Source organism: Triticum urartu, chromosome 5A, assembly GCF_056163025.1.
Source record: "Triticum urartu cultivar PI428250 chromosome 5A, HENAU_Tu73, whole genome shotgun sequence".
Taxonomy (NCBI): domain Eukaryota; kingdom Viridiplantae; phylum Streptophyta; class Magnoliopsida; order Poales; family Poaceae; genus Triticum; species Triticum urartu.
This window is the reverse complement of record NC_141877.1, coordinates 72,153,661-72,171,987: the sequence shown is the minus strand read 5'-3', so window position 1 is coordinate 72,171,987 and position 18,327 is coordinate 72,153,661. Positions and strand designations below refer to the sequence as shown.

General features: G+C 48.1%; 38 non-coding genes across 38 annotated transcripts; all 38 read left to right on the top strand.

Annotated features, from left to right (window-relative positions):
* Window positions 1-235: 235 nt before the first annotated feature.
* Window positions 236-354, top strand: LOC147969634 (5S ribosomal RNA). Its single transcript, XR_015605144.1, has one exon. It is a non-coding gene; the product is annotated as a 5S ribosomal RNA (ribosomal RNA).
* Window positions 355-718: 364 nt separating this feature from the next.
* LOC147969633 (5S ribosomal RNA) lies at window positions 719-837 on the top strand. The gene has a single exon (XR_015605420.1). It is a non-coding gene; the product is annotated as a 5S ribosomal RNA (ribosomal RNA).
* A 364-nt stretch (window positions 838-1,201) lies between these two features.
* Window positions 1,202-1,320, top strand: LOC147969632 (5S ribosomal RNA). The gene has a single exon (XR_015606394.1). It is a non-coding gene; the product is annotated as a 5S ribosomal RNA (ribosomal RNA).
* Window positions 1,321-1,684: 364 nt separating this feature from the next.
* LOC147969631 (5S ribosomal RNA) lies at window positions 1,685-1,803 on the top strand. Its single transcript, XR_015606695.1, has one exon. It is a non-coding gene; the product is annotated as a 5S ribosomal RNA (ribosomal RNA).
* Window positions 1,804-2,167: 364 nt separating this feature from the next.
* LOC147969630 (5S ribosomal RNA) lies at window positions 2,168-2,286 on the top strand. Its single transcript, XR_015605143.1, has one exon. It is a non-coding gene; the product is annotated as a 5S ribosomal RNA (ribosomal RNA).
* Window positions 2,287-2,650: 364 nt separating this feature from the next.
* LOC147969629 (5S ribosomal RNA) lies at window positions 2,651-2,769 on the top strand. The gene has a single exon (XR_015605941.1). It is a non-coding gene; the product is annotated as a 5S ribosomal RNA (ribosomal RNA).
* A 364-nt stretch (window positions 2,770-3,133) lies between these two features.
* On the top strand, window positions 3,134-3,252 carry LOC147969628 (5S ribosomal RNA). The gene has a single exon (XR_015605142.1). It is a non-coding gene; the product is annotated as a 5S ribosomal RNA (ribosomal RNA).
* A 364-nt stretch (window positions 3,253-3,616) lies between these two features.
* On the top strand, window positions 3,617-3,735 carry LOC147969627 (5S ribosomal RNA). The gene has a single exon (XR_015605141.1). It is a non-coding gene; the product is annotated as a 5S ribosomal RNA (ribosomal RNA).
* Window positions 3,736-4,099: 364 nt separating this feature from the next.
* On the top strand, window positions 4,100-4,217 carry LOC147969626 (5S ribosomal RNA). Its single transcript, XR_015606254.1, has one exon. It is a non-coding gene; the product is annotated as a 5S ribosomal RNA (ribosomal RNA).
* A 364-nt stretch (window positions 4,218-4,581) lies between these two features.
* LOC147969625 (5S ribosomal RNA) lies at window positions 4,582-4,700 on the top strand. Its single transcript, XR_015605140.1, has one exon. It is a non-coding gene; the product is annotated as a 5S ribosomal RNA (ribosomal RNA).
* A 364-nt stretch (window positions 4,701-5,064) lies between these two features.
* LOC147969624 (5S ribosomal RNA) lies at window positions 5,065-5,182 on the top strand. Its single transcript, XR_015606253.1, has one exon. It is a non-coding gene; the product is annotated as a 5S ribosomal RNA (ribosomal RNA).
* A 364-nt stretch (window positions 5,183-5,546) lies between these two features.
* On the top strand, window positions 5,547-5,665 carry LOC147969623 (5S ribosomal RNA). The gene has a single exon (XR_015605139.1). It is a non-coding gene; the product is annotated as a 5S ribosomal RNA (ribosomal RNA).
* A 364-nt stretch (window positions 5,666-6,029) lies between these two features.
* On the top strand, window positions 6,030-6,147 carry LOC147969622 (5S ribosomal RNA). Its single transcript, XR_015606647.1, has one exon. It is a non-coding gene; the product is annotated as a 5S ribosomal RNA (ribosomal RNA).
* A 364-nt stretch (window positions 6,148-6,511) lies between these two features.
* Window positions 6,512-6,629, top strand: LOC147969621 (5S ribosomal RNA). Its single transcript, XR_015606252.1, has one exon. It is a non-coding gene; the product is annotated as a 5S ribosomal RNA (ribosomal RNA).
* Window positions 6,630-6,993: 364 nt separating this feature from the next.
* On the top strand, window positions 6,994-7,112 carry LOC147969620 (5S ribosomal RNA). The gene has a single exon (XR_015605137.1). It is a non-coding gene; the product is annotated as a 5S ribosomal RNA (ribosomal RNA).
* A 364-nt stretch (window positions 7,113-7,476) lies between these two features.
* Window positions 7,477-7,594, top strand: LOC147969619 (5S ribosomal RNA). The gene has a single exon (XR_015606646.1). It is a non-coding gene; the product is annotated as a 5S ribosomal RNA (ribosomal RNA).
* A 364-nt stretch (window positions 7,595-7,958) lies between these two features.
* On the top strand, window positions 7,959-8,077 carry LOC147969618 (5S ribosomal RNA). Its single transcript, XR_015605136.1, has one exon. It is a non-coding gene; the product is annotated as a 5S ribosomal RNA (ribosomal RNA).
* A 368-nt stretch (window positions 8,078-8,445) lies between these two features.
* Window positions 8,446-8,564, top strand: LOC147969617 (5S ribosomal RNA). The gene has a single exon (XR_015605135.1). It is a non-coding gene; the product is annotated as a 5S ribosomal RNA (ribosomal RNA).
* A 364-nt stretch (window positions 8,565-8,928) lies between these two features.
* Window positions 8,929-9,047, top strand: LOC147969616 (5S ribosomal RNA). Its single transcript, XR_015605992.1, has one exon. It is a non-coding gene; the product is annotated as a 5S ribosomal RNA (ribosomal RNA).
* A 364-nt stretch (window positions 9,048-9,411) lies between these two features.
* Window positions 9,412-9,530, top strand: LOC147969615 (5S ribosomal RNA). Its single transcript, XR_015605134.1, has one exon. It is a non-coding gene; the product is annotated as a 5S ribosomal RNA (ribosomal RNA).
* Window positions 9,531-9,894: 364 nt separating this feature from the next.
* On the top strand, window positions 9,895-10,013 carry LOC147969614 (5S ribosomal RNA). Its single transcript, XR_015605940.1, has one exon. It is a non-coding gene; the product is annotated as a 5S ribosomal RNA (ribosomal RNA).
* A 364-nt stretch (window positions 10,014-10,377) lies between these two features.
* LOC147969613 (5S ribosomal RNA) lies at window positions 10,378-10,496 on the top strand. The gene has a single exon (XR_015605898.1). It is a non-coding gene; the product is annotated as a 5S ribosomal RNA (ribosomal RNA).
* Window positions 10,497-10,864: 368 nt separating this feature from the next.
* LOC147969612 (5S ribosomal RNA) lies at window positions 10,865-10,983 on the top strand. Its single transcript, XR_015605905.1, has one exon. It is a non-coding gene; the product is annotated as a 5S ribosomal RNA (ribosomal RNA).
* A 364-nt stretch (window positions 10,984-11,347) lies between these two features.
* LOC147969611 (5S ribosomal RNA) lies at window positions 11,348-11,466 on the top strand. The gene has a single exon (XR_015605133.1). It is a non-coding gene; the product is annotated as a 5S ribosomal RNA (ribosomal RNA).
* Window positions 11,467-11,830: 364 nt separating this feature from the next.
* LOC147969610 (5S ribosomal RNA) lies at window positions 11,831-11,949 on the top strand. The gene has a single exon (XR_015606107.1). It is a non-coding gene; the product is annotated as a 5S ribosomal RNA (ribosomal RNA).
* A 367-nt stretch (window positions 11,950-12,316) lies between these two features.
* Window positions 12,317-12,435, top strand: LOC147969609 (5S ribosomal RNA). The gene has a single exon (XR_015605132.1). It is a non-coding gene; the product is annotated as a 5S ribosomal RNA (ribosomal RNA).
* Window positions 12,436-12,799: 364 nt separating this feature from the next.
* Window positions 12,800-12,918, top strand: LOC147969608 (5S ribosomal RNA). Its single transcript, XR_015605829.1, has one exon. It is a non-coding gene; the product is annotated as a 5S ribosomal RNA (ribosomal RNA).
* A 364-nt stretch (window positions 12,919-13,282) lies between these two features.
* On the top strand, window positions 13,283-13,401 carry LOC147969607 (5S ribosomal RNA). Its single transcript, XR_015605131.1, has one exon. It is a non-coding gene; the product is annotated as a 5S ribosomal RNA (ribosomal RNA).
* A 364-nt stretch (window positions 13,402-13,765) lies between these two features.
* LOC147969606 (5S ribosomal RNA) lies at window positions 13,766-13,884 on the top strand. Its single transcript, XR_015606392.1, has one exon. It is a non-coding gene; the product is annotated as a 5S ribosomal RNA (ribosomal RNA).
* A 364-nt stretch (window positions 13,885-14,248) lies between these two features.
* Window positions 14,249-14,367, top strand: LOC147969605 (5S ribosomal RNA). The gene has a single exon (XR_015605969.1). It is a non-coding gene; the product is annotated as a 5S ribosomal RNA (ribosomal RNA).
* A 364-nt stretch (window positions 14,368-14,731) lies between these two features.
* On the top strand, window positions 14,732-14,850 carry LOC147969604 (5S ribosomal RNA). The gene has a single exon (XR_015606305.1). It is a non-coding gene; the product is annotated as a 5S ribosomal RNA (ribosomal RNA).
* A 364-nt stretch (window positions 14,851-15,214) lies between these two features.
* On the top strand, window positions 15,215-15,333 carry LOC147969603 (5S ribosomal RNA). Its single transcript, XR_015606304.1, has one exon. It is a non-coding gene; the product is annotated as a 5S ribosomal RNA (ribosomal RNA).
* A 368-nt stretch (window positions 15,334-15,701) lies between these two features.
* Window positions 15,702-15,820, top strand: LOC147969602 (5S ribosomal RNA). The gene has a single exon (XR_015605978.1). It is a non-coding gene; the product is annotated as a 5S ribosomal RNA (ribosomal RNA).
* A 364-nt stretch (window positions 15,821-16,184) lies between these two features.
* Window positions 16,185-16,303, top strand: LOC147969601 (5S ribosomal RNA). Its single transcript, XR_015605130.1, has one exon. It is a non-coding gene; the product is annotated as a 5S ribosomal RNA (ribosomal RNA).
* Window positions 16,304-16,667: 364 nt separating this feature from the next.
* On the top strand, window positions 16,668-16,786 carry LOC147969600 (5S ribosomal RNA). The gene has a single exon (XR_015605712.1). It is a non-coding gene; the product is annotated as a 5S ribosomal RNA (ribosomal RNA).
* Window positions 16,787-17,150: 364 nt separating this feature from the next.
* LOC147969599 (5S ribosomal RNA) lies at window positions 17,151-17,269 on the top strand. Its single transcript, XR_015606308.1, has one exon. It is a non-coding gene; the product is annotated as a 5S ribosomal RNA (ribosomal RNA).
* Window positions 17,270-17,633: 364 nt separating this feature from the next.
* Window positions 17,634-17,752, top strand: LOC147969598 (5S ribosomal RNA). The gene has a single exon (XR_015606572.1). It is a non-coding gene; the product is annotated as a 5S ribosomal RNA (ribosomal RNA).
* Window positions 17,753-18,116: 364 nt separating this feature from the next.
* On the top strand, window positions 18,117-18,235 carry LOC147969597 (5S ribosomal RNA). Its single transcript, XR_015605129.1, has one exon. It is a non-coding gene; the product is annotated as a 5S ribosomal RNA (ribosomal RNA).
* Window positions 18,236-18,327: the final 92 nt, after the last annotated feature.

Genomic DNA, 18,327 nt, shown 5'->3' with positions numbered 1-18,327 from the left:
GAGTTGGGGCGCGAAAAGCGCGTTGTGAAAGGGGTGTAAAATACGTGTTGCTGCGGTATAGAGGGAGGGGTGGAAATCATGGTAAACTCGTCTTCGTAGTTGAGCGAGAGAGTAAGTCGTATAGGGCATTATCCATTAGTAGGCGACGGTTGTAATGGTAGTAAGAATGTATAGCCGTCTTTGCAGCGGACGTGGGAGTGGGAAGCATAAGGGATGAAGCCGGGGGTAACATGCCGGATGCGATCATACCAGCACTAAAGCACCGGATCCCATCAGAACTCCGAAGTTAAGCGTGCTTGGGCGAGAGTAGTACTAGGATGGGTGACCTCCTGGGAAGTCCTCGTGTTGCATTCCCTTTTTAATTATTTTTGTACGTATGTGAGGAACAGAACGCACGGGCGTGATATATATTAAGCCTGTCATCATATTTTTGACATTTGCGATATGTTTTAGCTCGGAGCTCGTTAGTCACGCGGCTAGGGAGAGTTGGGGCGCGAAAAGCGCGTTGTGAAAGGGGTGTAAAATACGTGTTGCTGCGGTATAGAGGGAGGGGTGGAAATCGTGGTAAACTCGTCTTCGTAGTTGAGCGAGAGAGTAAGTAGTATAGGGCATTATCCATTAGTAGGCGACGGTTGTAATGGTAGTAAGAATGTATAGCCGTCTTTGTAGCGGACGTGGGAGTGGGAAGCATAAGGGATGAAGACGGGGGTAACATGCCGGATGCGATCATACCAGCACTAAAGCACCGGATCCCATCAGAACTCCGAAGTTAAGCGTGCTTGGGCGGGAGTAGTACTAGGATGGGTGACCTCCTGGGAAGTCCTCGTGTTGCATTCCCTTTTTAATTATTTTTGTACGTACGTGAGGAACAGAACGCACGTGCGTGATATATATTAAGCCTGTCATCATATTTTTGACATTTGCGATATGTTTTAGCTCGGAGCTCGTTAGTCACGCGGCTAGGGAGAGTTGGGGCGCGAAAAGCGCGTTGTGAAAGGGGTGTAAAATACGTGTTGCTGCGGTATAGAGGGAGGGGTGGAAATCGTGGTAAACTCGTCTTCGTAGTTGAGCGAGAGAGTAAGTAGTATAGGGCATTATCCATTAGTAGGCGACGGTTGTAATGGTAGTAAGAACGTATAGCCGTCTTTGTAGCGGACGTGGGAGTGGGAAGCATAAGGGATGAAGACGGGGGTAACATGTCGGATGCGATCATACCAGCACTAAAGCACCGGATCCCATCAGAACTCCGAAGTTAAGCGTGCTTGGGCGAGAGTAGTACTAGGATGGGTGACCTCCTGGGAAGTCCTCTTGTTGCATTCCCTTTTTAATTATTTTTGTACGTACGTGAGGAACAGAACGCACGTGCGTGATATATATTAAGCGTGTCATCATATTTTTGACATTTGCGATATGTTTTAGCTCGGAGCTCGTTAGTCACGCGGCTAGGGAGAGTTGGGGCGCGAAAAGCGCGTTGTGAAAGGGGTGTAAAATACGTGTTGCTGCGGTATAGAGGGAGGGGTGGAAATCGTGGTAAACTCGTCTTCGTAGTTGAGCGAGAGAGTAAGTAGTATAGGGCATTATCCATTAGTAGGCGACGGTTGTAATGGTAGTAAGAACGTATAGCCGTCTTTGTAGCGGACGTGGGAGTGGGAAGCATAAGGGATGAAGACAGGGGTAACATGTCGGATGCGATCATACGAGCACTAAAGCATCGGATCCCATCAGAACTCCGAAGTTAAGCGTGCTTGGGCGAGAGTAGTACTAGGATGGGTGACCTCCTGGGAAGTCCTCGTGTTGCATTCCCTTTTTAATTATTTTTGTACGTACGTGAGGAACAGAACGCACGTGCGTGATATATATTAAGCCTGTCATCATATTTTTGACATTTGCGATATGTTTTAGCTCGGAGCTCGTTAGTCATGCGGCTAGGGAGAGTTGGGGCGCGAAAAGCGCGTTGTGAAAGGGGTGTAAAATACGTGTTGCTGCGGTATAGAGGGAGGGGTGGAAATCGTGGTAAACTCGTCTTCGTAGTTGAGCGAGAGAGTAAGTAGTATAGGGCATTATCCATTAGTAGGCGACGGTTGTAATGGTAGTAAGAATGTATAGCCGTCTTTGTAGCGGACGTGGGAGTGGGAAGCATAAGGGATGAAGCCGGGGGTAACATGTCGGATGCGATCATACCAGCACTAAAGCACCGGATCCCATCAGAACTCCGAAGTTAAGCGTGCTTGGGCGAGAGTAGTACTAGGATGGGTGACCTCCTGGGAAGTCCTCGTGTTGCATTCCCTTTTTAATTATTTTTGTACGTACGTGAGGAACAGAACGCACGTGCGTGATATATATTAAGCCTGTCATCATATTTTTGACATTTGCGATATGTTTTAGCTCGGAGCTCGTTAGTCACGCGGCTAGGGAGAGTTGGGGCGCGAAAAGCGCGTTGTGAAAGGGGTGTAAAATACGTGTTGCTGCGGTATAGAGGGAGGGGTGGAAATCGTGGTAAACTCGTCTTCGTAGTTGAGCGAGAGAGTAAGTAGTATAGGGCATTATCCATTAGTAGGCGACGGTTGTAATGGTAGTAAGAATGTATAGCCGTCTTTGTAGCGCACATGGGAGTGGGAAGCATAAGGGATGAAGCCGGGGGTAACATGTCGGATGCGATCATACCAGCACTAAAGCACCGGATCCCATCAGAACTCTGAAGTTAAGCGTGCTTGGGCGAGAGTAGTACTAGGATGGGTGACCTCCTGGGAAGTCCTCGTGTTGCATTCCCTTTTTAATTATTTTTGTACGTACGTGAGGAACAGAACGCACGTGCGTGATATATATTAAGCCTGTCATCATATTTTTGACATTTGCGATATGTTTTAGCTCGGAGCTCGTTAGTCACGCGGCTAGGGAGAGTTGGGGCGCGAAAAGCGCGTTGTGAAAGGGGTGTAAAATACGTGTTGCTGCGGTATAGAGGGAGGGGTGGAAATCGTGGTAAACTCGTCTTCGTAGTTGAGCGAGAGAGTAAGTAGTATAGGGCATTATCCATTAGTAGGCGACGGTTGTAATGGTAGTAAGAATGTATAGCCGTCTTTGTAGCGGACTTGGGAGTGGGAAGCATAAGGGATGAAGCCGGGGGTAACATGTCGGATGCGATCATACCAGCACTAAAGCACCGGATCCCATCAGAACTCCGAAGTTAAGCGTGCTTGGGCGAGAGTAGTACTAGGATGGGTGACCTCCTGGGAAGTCCTCGTGTTGCATTCCCTTTTTAATTATTTTTGTACGTACGTGAGGAACAGAACGCACGTGCGTGATATATATTAAGCCTGTCATCATATTTTTGACATTTGCGATATGTTTTAGCTCGGAGCTCGTTAGTCACGCGGCTAGGGAGAGTTGGGGCGCGAAAAGCGCGTTGTGAAAGGGGTGTAAAATACGTGTTGCTGCGGTATAGAGGGAGGGGTGGAAATCGTGGTAAACTCGTCTTCGTAGTTGAGCGAGAGAGTAAGTAGTATAGGGCATTATCCATTAGTAGCCGACGGTTGTAATGGTAGTAAGAATGTATAGCCGTCTTTGTAGCGGACGTGGGAGTGGGAAGCATAAGGGATGAAGCCGGGGGTAACATGTCGGATGCGATCATACCAGCACTAAAGCACCGGATCCCATCAGAACTCCGAAGTTAAGCGTGCTTGGGCGAGAGTAGTACTAGGATGGGTGACCTCCTGGGAAGTCCTCGTGTTGCATTCCCTTTTTAATTATTTTTGTACGTACGTGAGGAACAGAACGCACGTGCGTGATATATATTAAGCCTGTCATCATATTTTTGACATTTGCGATATGTTTTAGCTCGGAGCTCGTTAGTCACGCGGCTAGGGAGAGTTGGGGCGCGAAAAGCGCGTTGTGAAAGGGGTGTAAAATACGTGTTGCTGCGGTATAGAGGGAGGGGTGGAAATCGTGGTAAACTCGTCTTCGTAGTTGAGCGAGAGAGTAAGTAGTATAGGGCATTATCCATTAGTAGGCGACGGTTGTAATGGTAGTAAGAATGTATAGCCGTCTTTGTAGCGGACGTGGGAGTGGGAAGCATAAGGGATGAAGCCGGGGGTAACATGTCGGATGCGATCATACCAGCACTAAAGCACCGGATCCCATCAGAACTCCGAAGTTAAGCGTGCTTGGGCGAGAGTAGTACTAGGATGGGTGACCTCCTGGAAGTCCTCGTGTTGCATTCCCTTTTTAATTATTTTTGTACGTACGTGAGGAACAGAACGCACGTGCGTGATATATATTAAGCCTGTCATCATATTTTTGACATTTGCGATATGTTTTAGCTCGGAGCTCGTTAGTCACGCGGCTAGGGAGAGTTGGGGCGCGAAAAGCGCGTTGTGAAAGGGGTGTAAAATACGTGTTGCTGCGGTATAGAGGGAGGGGTGGAAATCGTGGTAAACTCGTCTTCGTAGTTGAGCGAGAGAGTAAGTAGTATAGGGCATTATCCATTAGTAGGCGACGGTTGTAATGGTAGTAAGAATGTATAGCCGTCTTTGTAGCGGACGTGGGAGTGGGAAGCATAAGGGATGAAGCCGGGGGTAACATGTCGGATGCGATCATACCAGCACTAAAGCACCGGATCCCATCAGAACTCCGAAGTTAAGCGTGCTTGGGCGAGAGTAGTACTAGGATGGGTGACCTCCTGGGAAGTCCTCGTGTTGCATTCCCTTTTTAATTATTTTTGTACGTACGTGAGGAACAGAACGCACGTGCGTGATATATATTAAGCCTGTCATCATATTTTTGACATTTGCGATATGTTTTAGCTCGGAGCTCGTTAGTCACGCGGCTAGGGAGAGTTGGGGCGCGAAAAGCGCGTTGTGAAAGGGGTGTAAAATACGTGTTGCTGCGGTATAGAGGGAGGGGTGGAAATCGTGGTAAACTCGTCTTCGTAGTTGAGCGAGAGAGTAAGTAGTATAGGGCATTATCCATTAGTAGGCGACGGTTGTAATGGTAGTAAGAATGTATAGCCGTCTTTGTAGCGGACGTGGGAGTGGGAAGCATAAGGGATGAAGCCGGGGGTAACATGTCGGATGCGATCATACCAGCACTAAAGCACCGGATCCCATCAGAACTCCGAAGTTAAGCGTGCTTGGGCGAGAGTAGTACTAGGATGGGTGACCTCCTGGAAGTCCTCGTGTTGCATTCCCTTTTTAATTATTTTTGTACGTACGTGAGGAACAGAACGCACGTGCGTGATATATATTAAGCCTGTCATCATATTTTTGACATTTGCGATATGTTTTAGCTCGGAGCTCGTTAGTCACGCGGCTAGGGAGAGTTGGGGCGCGAAAAGCGCGTTGTGAAAGGGGTGTAAAATACGTGTTGCTGCGGTATAGAGGGAGGGGTGGAAATAGTGGTAAACTCGTCTTCGTAGTTGAGCGAGAGAGTAAGTAGTATAGGGCATTATCCATTAGTAGGCGACGGTTGTAATGGTAGTAAGAATGTATAGCCGTCTTTGTAGCGGACGTGGGAGTGGGAAGCATAAGGGATGAAGCCGAGGGTAACATGTCGGATGCGATCATACCAGCACTAAAGCACCGGATCCCATCAGAACTCCGAAGTTAAGCGTGCTTGGGCGAGAGTAGTACTAGGATGGGTGACCTCCTGGGAAGTCCTCGTGTTGCATTCCCTTTTTAATTATTTTTGTACGTACGTGAGGAACAGAACGCACGTGCGTGATATATATTAAGCCTGTCATCATATTTTTGACATTTGCGATATGTTTTAGCTCGGAGCTCGTTAGTCACGCGGCTAGGGAGAGTTGGGGCGCGAAAAGCGCGTTGTGAAAGGGGTGTAAAATACGTGTTGCTGCGGTATAGAGGGAGGGGTGGAAATCGTGGCAAACTCGTCTTCGTAGTTGAGCGAGAGAGTAAGTAGTATAGGGCGTTATCCATTAGTAGGCGACGGTTGTAATGGTAGTAAGAATGTATAGCCGTCTTTGTAGCGGACGTGGAAGTGGGAAGCATAAGGGATGAAGCCGGGGGTAACATGTTGGATGCGATCATACCAGCACTAAAGCACCGGATCCCATCAGAACTCCGAAGTTAAGCGTGCTTGGGCGAGAGTAGTACTAGGATGGGTGACCTCCTGGGAAGTCCTCGTTTGCATTCCCTTTTTAATTTTTTTTGTACGTACGTGAGAAACAGAACGCACGTGCGTGATATATATTAAGCCTGTCATCATATTTTTGACATTTGCGATATGTTTTAGCTCGGAGCTCGTTAGTCACGCGGCTAGGGAGAGTTGGGGCGCGAAAAGCGCGTTGTGAAAGGGGTGTAAAATACGTGTTGCTGCGGTATAGAGGGAGGGGTGGAAATCGTGGTAAACTCGTCTTCGTAGTTGAGCGAGAGAGTAAGTAGTATAGGGCATTATCCATTAGTAGGCGACGGTTGTAATGGTAGTAAGAATGTATAGCCGTCTTTGTAGCGGACGTGGGAGTGGGAAGCATAAGGGATGAAGCCGGGGGTAACATGTCGGATGCGATCATACCAGCACTAAAGCACCGGATCCCATCAGAACTCCGAAGTTAAGCGTGCTTGGGCGAGAGTAGTACTAGGATGGGTGACCTCCTGGAAGTCCTCGTGTTGCATTCCCTTTTTAATTATTTTTGTACGTACGTGAGGAACAGAACGCACGTGCGTGATATATATTAAGCCTGTCATCATATTTTTGACATTTGCGATATGTTTTAGCTCGGAGCTCGTTAGTCACGCGGCTAGGGAGAGTTGGGGCGCGAAAAGCGCGTTGTGAAAGGGGTGTAAAATACGTGTTGCTGCGGTATAGAGGGAGGGGTGGAAATAGTGGTAAACTCGTCTTCGTAGTTGAGCGAGAGAGTAAGTAGTATAGGGCATTATCCATTAGTAGGCGACGGTTGTAATGGTAGTAAGAATGTATAGCCGTCTTTGTAGCGGACGTGGGAGTGGGAAGCATAAGGGATGAAGCCGAGGGTAACATGTCGGATGCGATCATACCAGCACTAAAGCACCGGATCCCATCAGAACTCCGAAGTTAAGCGTGCTTGGGCGAGAGTAGTACTAGGATGGGTGACCTCCTGGGAAGTCCTCGTGTTGCATTCCCTTTTTAATTATTTTTGTACGTACGTGAGGAACAGAACGCACGTGCGTGATATATATTAAGCCTGTCATCATATTTTTGACATTTGCGATATGTTTTAGCTCGGAGCTCGTTAGTCACGCGGCTAGGGAGAGTTGGGGCGCGAAAAGCGCGTTGTGAAAGGGGTGTAAAATACGTGTTGCTGCGGTATAGAGGGAGGGGTGGAAATCGTGGCAAACTCGTCTTCGTAGTTGAGCGAGAGAGTAAGTAGTATAGGGCGTTATCCATTAGTAGGCGACGGTTGTAATGGTAGTAAGAATGTATAGCCGTCTTTGTAGCGGACGTGGAAGTGGGAAGCATAAGGGATGAAGCCGGGGGTAACATGTTGGATGCGATCATACCAGCACTAAAGCACCGGATCCCATCAGAACTCCGAAGTTAAGCGTGCTTGGGCGAGAGTAGTACTAGGATGGGTGACCTCCTGGGAAGTCCTCGTTTGCATTCCCTTTTTAATTTTTTTTGTACGTACGTGAGAAACAGAACGCACGTGCGTGATATATATTAAGCCTGTCATCATATTTTTGACATTTGCGATATGTTTTAGCTCGGAGCTCGTTAGTCACGCGGCTAGGGAGAGTTGGGGCGCGAAAAGCGCGTTGTGAAAGGGGTGTAAAATACGTGTTGCTGCGGTATAGAGGGAGGGGTGGAAATCGTGGTAAACTCGTCTTCGTAGTTGAGCGAGAGAGTAAGTAGTATAGGGCATTATCCATTAGTAGGCGACGGTTGTAATGGTAGTAAGAATGTATAGCCGTCTTTGTAGCGGACGTGGGAGTGGGAAGCATAAGGGATGAAGCCGGGGGTAACATGTCGGATGCGATCATACCAGCACTAAAGCACCGGATCCCATCAGAACTCCGAAGTTAAGCGTGCTTGGGCGAGAGTAGTACTAGGATGGGTGACCTCCTGGGAAGTCCTCGTGTTGCATTCCCTTTTTAATTATTTTTGTACGTACGTGAGGAACAGAACGCACGTGCGTGCGTGATATATATTAAGCGTGTCATCATATTTTTGACATTTGCGATGTGTTTTAGCTCGGAGCTCGTTAGTCACGCGGCTAGGGAGAGTTGGGGCGCGAAAAGCGCGTTGTGAAAGGGGTGTAAAATACGTGTTGCTGCGGTATAGAGGGAGGGGTGGAAATCGTGGTAAACTCGTCTTCGTAGTTGAGCGAGAGAGTAAGTAGTATAGGGCATTATCCATTAGTAGGCGACGGTTGTAATGGTAGTAAGAATGTATAGCCGTCTTTGTAGCGGACGTGGGAGTGGGAAGCATAAGGGATGAAGCCGGGGGTAACATGTCGGATGCGATCATACCAGCACTAAAGCACCGGATCCCATCAGAACTCCGAAGTTAAGCGTGCTTGGGCGAGAGTAGTACTAGGATGGGTGACCTCCTGGGAAGTCCTCGTGTTGCATTCCCTTTTTAATTATTTTTGTACGTACGTGAGGAACAGAACGCACGTGCGTGATATATATTAAGCCTGTCATCATATTTTTGACATTTGCGATATGTTTTAGCTCGGAGCTCGTTAGTCATGCGGCTAGGGAGAGTTGGGGCGCGAAAAGCGCGTTGTGAAAGGGGTGTAAAATACGTGTTGCTGCGGTATAGAGGGAGGGGTGGAAATCGTGGTAAACTCGTCTTCGTAGTTGAGCGAGAGAGTAAGTAGTATAGGGCATTATCCATTAGTAGGCGACGGTTGTAATGGTAGTAAGAATGTATAGCCGTCTTTGTAGCGGACGTGGGAGTGGGAAGCATAAGGGATGAAGCCGGGGGTAACATGTCGGATGCGATCATACCAGCACTAAAGCACTGGATCCCATCAGAACTCCGAAGTTAAGCGTGCTTGGGCGAGAGTAGTACTAGGATGGGTGACCTCCTGGGAAGTCCTCGTGTTGCATTCCCTTTTTAATTATTTTTGTACGTACGTGAGGAACAGAACGCACGTGCGTGATATATATTAAGCCTGTCATCATATTTTTGACATTTGCGATATGTTTTAGCTCGGAGCTCGTTAGTCACGCGGCTAGGGAGAGTTGGGGCGCGAAAAGCGCGTTGTGAAAGGGGTGTAAAATACGTGTTGCTGCGGTATAGAGGGAGGGGTGGAAATCGTGGTAAACTCGTCTTCGTATTTGAGCGAGAGAGTAAGTAGTATAGGGCATTATCCATTAGTAGGCGACGGTTGTAATGGTAGTAAGAATGTATAGCCGTCTTTGTAGCGGACGTGGGAGTGGGAAGCATAAGGGATGAAGCCGGGGGTAACATGTCGGATGCGATCATACCAGCACTAAAGCACCGGATCCCATCAGAACTCCGAAGTTAAGCGTGCTTGGGCGAGAGTAGTACTAGGATGGGTGACCTCCTGGGAAGTCCTCGTGTTGCATTCCCTTTTTAATTATTTTTGTACGTACGTGAGGAACAGAACGCACGTGCGTGATATATATTAAGCCTGTCATCATATTTTTGACATTTGCGATATGTTTTAGCTCGGAGCTCGTTAGTCACGCGGCTAGGGACAGTTGGGGCGCGAAAAGCGCGTTGTGAAAGGGGTGTAAAATACGTGTTGCTGCGGTATAGAGGGAGGGGTGGAAATCGTGGTAAACTCGTCTTCGTAGTTGAGCGAGAGAGTAAGTAGTATAGGGCATTATCCATTAGTAGGCGACGGTTGTAATGGTAGTAAGAATGTATAGCTGTCTTTGTAGCGGACGTGGGAGTGGGAAGCATAAGGGATGAAGCCGGGGGTAACATGTCGGATGCGATCATACCAGCACTAAAGCACCGGATCCCATCAGAACTCTGAAGTTAAGCGTGCTTGGGCGAGAGTAGTACTAGGATGGGTGACCTCCTGGGAAGTCCTCGTGTTGCATTCCCTTTTTAATTATTTTTGTACGTACGTGAGGAACAGAACGCACATGCGTGATATATATTAAGCCTGTCATCATATTTTTGACATTTGCGATATGTTTTAGCTCGGAGCTCGTTAGTCACGCGGCTAGGGAGAGTTGGGGCGCGAAAAGCGCGTTGTGAAAGGGGTGTAAAATACGTGTTGCTGCGGTATAGAGGGAGGGGTGGAAATCGTGGTAAACTCGTCTTCGTAGTTGAGCGAGAGAGTAAGTAGTATAGGGCATTATCCATTAGTAGGCGACGGTTGTAATGGTAGTAAGAATGTATAGCCGTCTTTGTACCGGATGTGGGAGTGGGAAGCATAAGGGATGAAGCCGGGGGTAACATGTCGGATGCGATCATACTAGCACTAAAGCACCGGATCCCATCAGAACTCCGAAGTTAAGCGTGCTTGGGCGAGAGTAGTACTAGGATGGGTGACCTCCTGGGAAGTCCTCGTGTTGCATTCCCTTTTTAATTATTTTTGTACGTACGTGAGGAACAGAACGCACGTGCGTGCGTGATATATATTAAGCCTGTCATCATATTTTCGACATTTGCGATATGTTTTAGCTCGGAGCTCGTTAGTCACGCGGCTAGGGAGAGTTGGGGCGCGAAAAGCGCGTTGTGAAAGGGGTGTAAAATACGTGTTGCTGCGGTATAGAGGGAGGGGTGGAAATCGTGGTAAACTCGTCTTCGTAGTTGAGCGAGAGAGTAAGTAGTATAGGGCATTATCCATTAGTAGGCGACGGTTGTAATGGTAGTAAGAATGTATAGCCGTCTTTGTAGCGGACGTGGGAGTGGGAAGCATAAGGGATGAAGCCGGGGGTAACATGTCGGATGCGATCATACCAGCACTAAAGCACCGGATCCCATCAGAACTCCGAAGTTAAGCGTGCTTGGGCGAGAGTTGTACTAGGATGGGTGACCTCCTGGGAAGTCCTCGTGTTGCATTCCCTTTTTAATTATTTTTGTACGTACGTGAGGAACAGAACGCACGTGCGTGATATATATTAAGCCTGTCATCATATTTTTGACATTTGCGATATGTTTTAGCTCGGAGCTCGTTAGTCACGCGGCTAGGGAGAGTTGGGGCGCGAAAAGCGCGTTGTGAAAGGGGTGTAAAATACGTGTTGCTGCGGTATAGAGGGAGGGGTGGAAATCGTGGTAAACTCGTCTTCGTAGTTGAGCGAGAGAGTAAGTAGTATAGGGCATTATCCATTAGTAGGCGACGGTTGTAATGGTAGTAAGAATGTATAGCCGTCTTTGTAGCGGACGTGGGAGTGGGAAGCATAAGGGATGAAGCCGGGGGTAACATGTCGGATGCGATCATACCAGCACTAAAGCACCGGATCCCATCAGAACTCCGAAGTTAAGCGTGCTTGGGCGAGAGTAGTACTAGGATGGGTGACCTCCTGGGAAGTCCTCGTGTTGCATTCCCTTTTTAATTATTTTTGTACGTACGTGAGGAACAGAACGCACGTGCGTGATATATATTAAGCCTGTCATCATATTTTTGACATTTGCGATATGTTTTAGCTCGGAGCTCGTTAGTCACGCGGCTAGGGAGAGTTGGGGCGCGAAAAGCGCGTTGTGAAAGGGGTGTAAAATACGTGTTGCTGCGGTATAGAGGGAGGGGTGGAAATCGTGGTAAACTCGTCTTCATAGTTGAGCGAGAGAGTAAGTAGTATAGGGCATTATCCATTAGTAGGCGACGGTTGTAATGGTAGTAAGAATGTATAGCCGTCTTTGTAGCGGACGTGGGAGTGGGAAGCATAAGGGATGAAGCCGGGGGTAACATGTCGGACGCGATCATACCAGCACTAAAGCACCGGATCCCATCAGAACTCCGAAGTTAAGCGTGCTTGGGCGAGAGTAGTACTAGGATGGGTGACCTCTTGGGAAGTCCTCGTGTTGCATCCCTTTTTAATTATTTTTGTACGTACGTGAGGAACAGAACGCACGTGCGTGCGTGATATATATTAAGCCTGTCATCATATTTTTGACATTTGCGATATGTTTTAGCTCGGAGCTCGTTAATCACGCGGCTAGGGAGAGTTGGGGCGCGAAAAGCGCGTTGTGAAAGGGGTGTAAAATACGTGTTGCTGCGGTATAGAGGGAGGGGTGGAAATCGTGGTAAACTCGTCTTCGTAGTTGAGCGAGAGAGTAAGTAGTATAGGGCATTATCCATTAGTAGGCGACGGTTGTAATGGTAGTAAGAATGTATAGCCGTCTTTGCAGCGGACGTGGGAGTGGGAAGCATAAGGGATGAAGCCGGGGGTGACATGTCGGATGCGATCATACCAGCACTAAAGCACCGGATCCCATCAGAACTCCGAAGTTAAGCGTGCTTGGGCGAGAGTAGTACTAGGATGGGTGACCTCCTGGGAAGTCCTCGTGTTGCATTCCCTTTTTAATTATTTTTGTACGTACGTGAGGAACAGAACGCACGTGCGTGATATATATTAAGCCTGTCATCATATTTTTGACATTTGCGATATGTTTTAGCTCGGAGCTCGTTAGTCACGCGGCTAGGGAGAGTTGGGGCGCGAAAAGCGCGTTGTGAAAGGGGTGTAAAATACGTGTTGCTGCGGTATAGAGGGAGGGGTGGAAATCGTGGTAAACTTGTCTTCGTAGTTGAGCGAGAGAGTAAGTAGTATAGGGCATTATCCATTAGTAGGCGACGGTTGTAATGGTAGTAAGAATGTATAGCCGTCTTTGTAGCGGATGTGGGAGTGGGAAGCATAAGGGATGAAGCCGGGGGTAACATGTCGGATGCGATCATACCAGCACTAAAGCACCGGATCCCATCAGAACTCCGAAGTTAAGCGTGCTTGGGCGAGAGTAGTACTAGGATGGGTGACCTCCTGGGAAGTCCTTGTGTTGCATTCCCTTTTTAATTATTTTTGTACGTACGTGAGGAACAGAACGCACGTGCGTGATATATATTAAGCCTGTCATCATATTTTTGACATTTGCGATATGTTTTAGCTCGGAGCTCGTTAGTCACGCGGCTAGGGAGAGTTGGGGCGCGAAAAGCGCGTTGTGAAAGGGGTGTAAAATACGTGTTGCTGCGGTATAGAGGGAGGGGTGGAAATCGTGGTAAACTCGTCTTCGTAGTTGAGCGAGAGAGTAAGTAGTATAGGGCATTATCCATTAGTAGGCGACGGTTGTAATGGTAGTAAGAATGTATAGCCGTCTTTGTAGCGGACGTGGGAGTGGGAAGCATAAGGGATGAAGCCGGGGGTAACATGTCGGATGCGATCATACCAGCACTAAAGCACCGGATCCCATCAGAACTCCGAAGTTAAGCGTGCTTGGGCGAGAGTAGTACTAGGATGGGTGACCTCCTGGGAAGTCCTCGTGTTGCATTCCCTTTTTAATTATTTTTGTACGTACGTGAGGAACAGAACGCACGTGCGTGATATATATTAAGCCTGTCATCATATTTTTGACATTTGCGATATGTTTTAGCTCGGAGCTCGTTAGTCACGCGGCTAGGGAGAGTTGGGGCGCGAAAAGCGCGTTGTGAAAGGGGTGTAAAATACGTGTTGCTGCGGTATAGAGGGATGGGTGGAAATCGTGGTAAACTCGTCTTCGTAGTTGAGCGAGAGAGTAAGTAGTATAGGGCATTATCCATTAGTAGGCGACGGTTGTAATGGTAGTAAGAATGTATAGCCGTCTTTGTAGCGGACGTGGGAGTGGGAAGCATAAGGGATGAAGCCGGGGGTAACATGTCGGATGCGATCATACCAGCACTAAAGCACCGGATCCCATCAGAACTCCGAAGTTAAGCGTGCTTGGGCGAGAGTAGTACTAGGATGGGTGACCTCCTGGGAAGTCCTCTTGTTGCATTCCCTTTTTAATTATTTTTGTACGTAGGTGAGGAACAGAACGCACGTGCGTGATATATATTAAGCCTGTCATCATATTTTTGACATTTGCGATATGTTTTAGCTCGGAGCTCGTTAGTCACGCGGCTAGGGAGAGTTGGGGCGCGAAAAGCGCGTTGTGAAAGGGGTGTAAAATACGTGTTGCTGCGGTATAGAGGGAGGGGTGGAAATCGTGGTAAACTCGTCTTCGTAGTTGAGCGAGAGAGTAAGTAGTATAGGGCATTATCCATTAGTAGGCGACGGTTGTAATGGTAGTAAGAATGTATAGCCGTCTTTGTAGCGGACGTGGGAGTGGGAAGCATAAGGGATGAAGCCGGGGGTAACATGTCGGATGCGATCATACCAGCACTAAAGCACCGGATCCCATCAGAACTCCGAAGTTAAGCGTGCTTGGGCGAGAGTAGTATTAGGATGGGTGACCTCCTGGGAACTCCTCGTGTTGCATTCCCTTTTTAATTATTTTTGTACGTACGTGAGGAACAGAACGCACGTGCGTGATATATATTAAGCCTGTCATCATATTTTTGACATTTGCGATATGTTTTAGCTCGGAGCTCGTTAGTCACGCGGCTAGGGAGAGTTGGGGCGCGAAAAGCGCGTTGTGAAAGGGGTGTAAAATACGTGTTGCTGCGGTATAGAGGGAGGGGTGGAAATAGTGGTAAACTCGTCTTCGTAGTTGAGCGAGAGAGTAAGTAGTATAGGGCATTATCCATTAGTAGGCGACGGTTGTAATGGTAGTAAGAATGTATAGCCGTCTTTGTAGCGGACGTGGGAGTGGGAAGCATAAGGGATGAAGCCGGGGGTAACATGTCGGATGCGATCATACCAGCACTAAAGCAACGGATCCCATCAGAACTCCGAAGTTAAGCGTGCTTGGGCGAGAGTAGTACTAGGATGGGTGACCTCCTGGGAAGTCCTCGTGTTGCATTCCCTTTTTAATTATTTTTGTACGTACGTGAGGAACAGAACGCACGTGCGTGATATATATTAAGCCTATCATCATATTTTTGACATTTGCGATATGTTTTAGCTCGGAGCTCGTTAGTCACGCGGCTAGGGAGAGTTGGGGCGCGAAAAGCGCGTTGTGAAAGGGGTGTAAAATACGTGTTGCTGCGGTATAGAGGGAGGGGTGGAAATCGTGGTAAACTCGTCTTCGTAGTTGAGCGAGAGAGTAAGTAGTATAGGGCATTATCCATTAGTAGGCGACGGTTGTAATGGTAGTAAGAATGTATAGCCGTCTTTGTAGCGGACGTGGGAGTGGGAAGCATAAGGGATGAAGCCGGGGGTAACATGTCGGATGCGATCATACCAGCACTAAAGCAACGGATCCCATCAGAACTCCGAAGTTAAGCGTGCTTGGGCGAGAGTAGTACTAGGATGGGTGACCTCCTGGGAAGTCCTCGTGTTGCATTCCCTTTTTAATTATTTTTGTATGTACGTGAGGAACAGAACGCACGTGCGTGCGTGATATATATTAAGCCTGTCATCATATTTTTGACATTTGCGATATGTTTTAGCTCGGAGCTCGTTAGTCACGCGGCTAGGGAGAGTTGGGGCGCGAAAAGCGCGTTGTGAAAGGGGTGTAAAATACGTGTTGCTGCGGTATAGAGGGAGGGGTGGAAATCGTGGTAAACTCGTCTTCGTAGTTGAGCGAGAGAGTAAGTAGTATAGGGCATTATCCATTAGTAGGCGACGGTTGTAATGGTAGTAAGAATGTATAGCCGTCTTTGTAGCGGATGTGGGAGTGGGAAGCATAAGGGATGAAGCCGGGGGTAACATGTCGGATGCGATCATACCAGCACTAAAGCACCGGATCCCATCAGGACTCCGAAGTTAAGCGTGCTTGGGCGAGAGTAGTACTAGGATGGGTGACCTCCTGGGAAGTCCTCGTGTTGCATTCCCTTTTTAATTATTTTTGTACGTACGTGAGGAACAGAACGCACGTGCGTGATATATATTAAGCCTGTCATCATATTTTTGACATTTGCGATATGTTTTAGCTCGGAGCTCGTTAGTCACGCGGCTAGGGAGAGTTGGGGCGCGAAAAGCGCGTTGTGAAAGGGGTGTAAAATACGTGTTGCTGCGGTATAGAGGGAGGGGTGGAAATCGTGGTAAACTCGTCTTCGTAGTTGAGCGAGAGAGTAAGTAGTATAGGGCATTATCCATTAGTAGGCGACGGTTGTAATGGTAGTAAGAATGTATAGCCGTCTTTGCAGCGGACGTGGGAGTGGGAAGCATAAGGGATGAAGCCGGGGGTAACATGTCGGATGCGATCATACCAGCACTAAAGCACCGGATCCCATCAGAACTCCGAAGTTAAGCGTGCTTGGGCGAGAGTAGTACTAGGATGGGTGACCTCCTGGGAAGTCCTCGTGTTGCATTCCCTTTTTAATTATTTTTGTACGTACGTGAGGAACAGAACGCACGTGCGTGATATATATTAAGCCTGTCATCATATTTTTGACATTTGCGATATGTTTTAGCTCGGAGCTCGTTAGTCACGCGGCTAGGGAGAGTTGGGGCGCGAAAAGCGCGTTGTGAAAGGGGTGTAAAATACGTGTTGCTGCGGTATAGAGGGAGGGGTGGAAATCGTGGTAAACTCGTCTTCGTAGTTGAGCGAGAGAGTAAGTAGTATAGGGCATTATCCATTAGTAGGCGACGGTTGTAATGGTAGTAAGAATGTATAGCCGTCTTTGCAGCGGATGTGGGAGTGGGAAGCATAAGGGATGAAGCCGGGGGTAACATGTCGGATGCGATCATACCAGCACTAAAGCACCGGATCCCATCAGAACTCCGAAGTTAAGCGTGCTTGGGCGAGAGTAGTACTAGGATGGGTGACCTCGTGGGAAGTCCTCGTGTTGCATTCCCTTTTTAATTATTTTTGTACGTACGTGAGGAACAGAACGCACGTGCGTGATATATATTAAGCCTGTCATCATATTTTTGACATTTGCGATATGTTTTAGCTCGGAGCTCGTTAGTCACGCGGCTAGGGAGAGTTGGGGCGCGAAAAGCGCGTTGTGAAAGGGGTGTAAAATACGTGTTGCTGCGGTATAGAGGGAGGGGTGGAAATCGTGGTAAACTCGTCTTCGTAGTTGAGCGAGAGAGTAAGTAGTATAGGGCATTATCCATTAGTAGGCGACGGTTGTAATGGTAGTAAGAATGTATAGCCGTCTTTGTAGCGGACGTGGGAGTGGGAAGCATAAGGGATGAAGCCGGGGGTAACATGTTGGATGCGATCATACCGGCACTAAAGCACCGGATCCCATCAGAACTCCAAAGTTAAGCGTGCTTGGGCGAGAGTAGTACTAGGATGGGTGACCTCGTGGGAAGTCCTCGTGTTGCATTCCCTTTTTAATTATTTTTGTACGTACGTGAGGAACAGAACGCACGTGCGTGATATATATTAAGCCTGTCATCATATTTTTGACATTTGCGATATGTTTTAGCTCGGAGCTCGTTAGTCACGCGGCTAGGGAGAGTTGGGGCGCGAAAAGCGCGTTGTGAAAGGGGTGTAAAATACGTGTTGCTGCGGTATAGAGGGAGGGGTGGAAATCGTGGTAAACTCGTCTTCGTAGTTGAGCGAGAGAGTAAGTAGTATAGGGCATTATCCATTAGTAGGCGACGGTTGTAATGGTAGTAAGAATGTATAGCCGTCTTTGTAGCGGACGTGGGAGTGGGAAGCATAAGGGATGAAGCCGGGGGTAACTTGTCGGATGCGATCATACCAGCACTAAAGCACCGGATCCCATCAGAACTCCGAAGTTAAGCGTGCTTGGGCGAGAGTAGTACTAGGATGGGTGACCTCCTGGGAAGTCCTCATGTTGCATTTCCTTTTTAATTATTTTTGTACGTACGTGAGGAACAGAACGCACGTGCGTGATATATATTAAGCCTGTCATCATATTTTTGACATTTGCGATATGTTTTAGCTCGGAGCTCGTTAGTCACGCGGCTAGGGAGAGTTGGGGCGCGAAAAGCGCGTTGTGAAAGGGGTGTAAAATACGTGTTGCTGCGGTATAGAGGGAGGGGTGGAAATCGTGGTAAACTCGTCTTCGTAGTTGAGCGAGAGAGTAAGTAGTATAGGGCATTATCCATTAGTAGGCGACGGTTGTAATGGTAGTAAGAATGTATAGCCGTCTTTGTAGCGGACGTGGGAGTGGGAAGCATAAGGGATGAAGCCGGGGGTAACATGTCGGATGCGATCATACCAGCACTAAAGCACCGGATCCCATCAGAACTCCGAAGTTAAGCGTGCTTGGGCGAGAGTAGTACTAGGATGGGTGACCTCCTGGGAAGTCCTCGTGTTGCATTCCCTTTTTAATTATTTTTGTACGTACGTGAGGAACAGAACGCACGTGCGTGATATATATTAAGCCTGTCATCATATTTTTGACATTTGCGATAT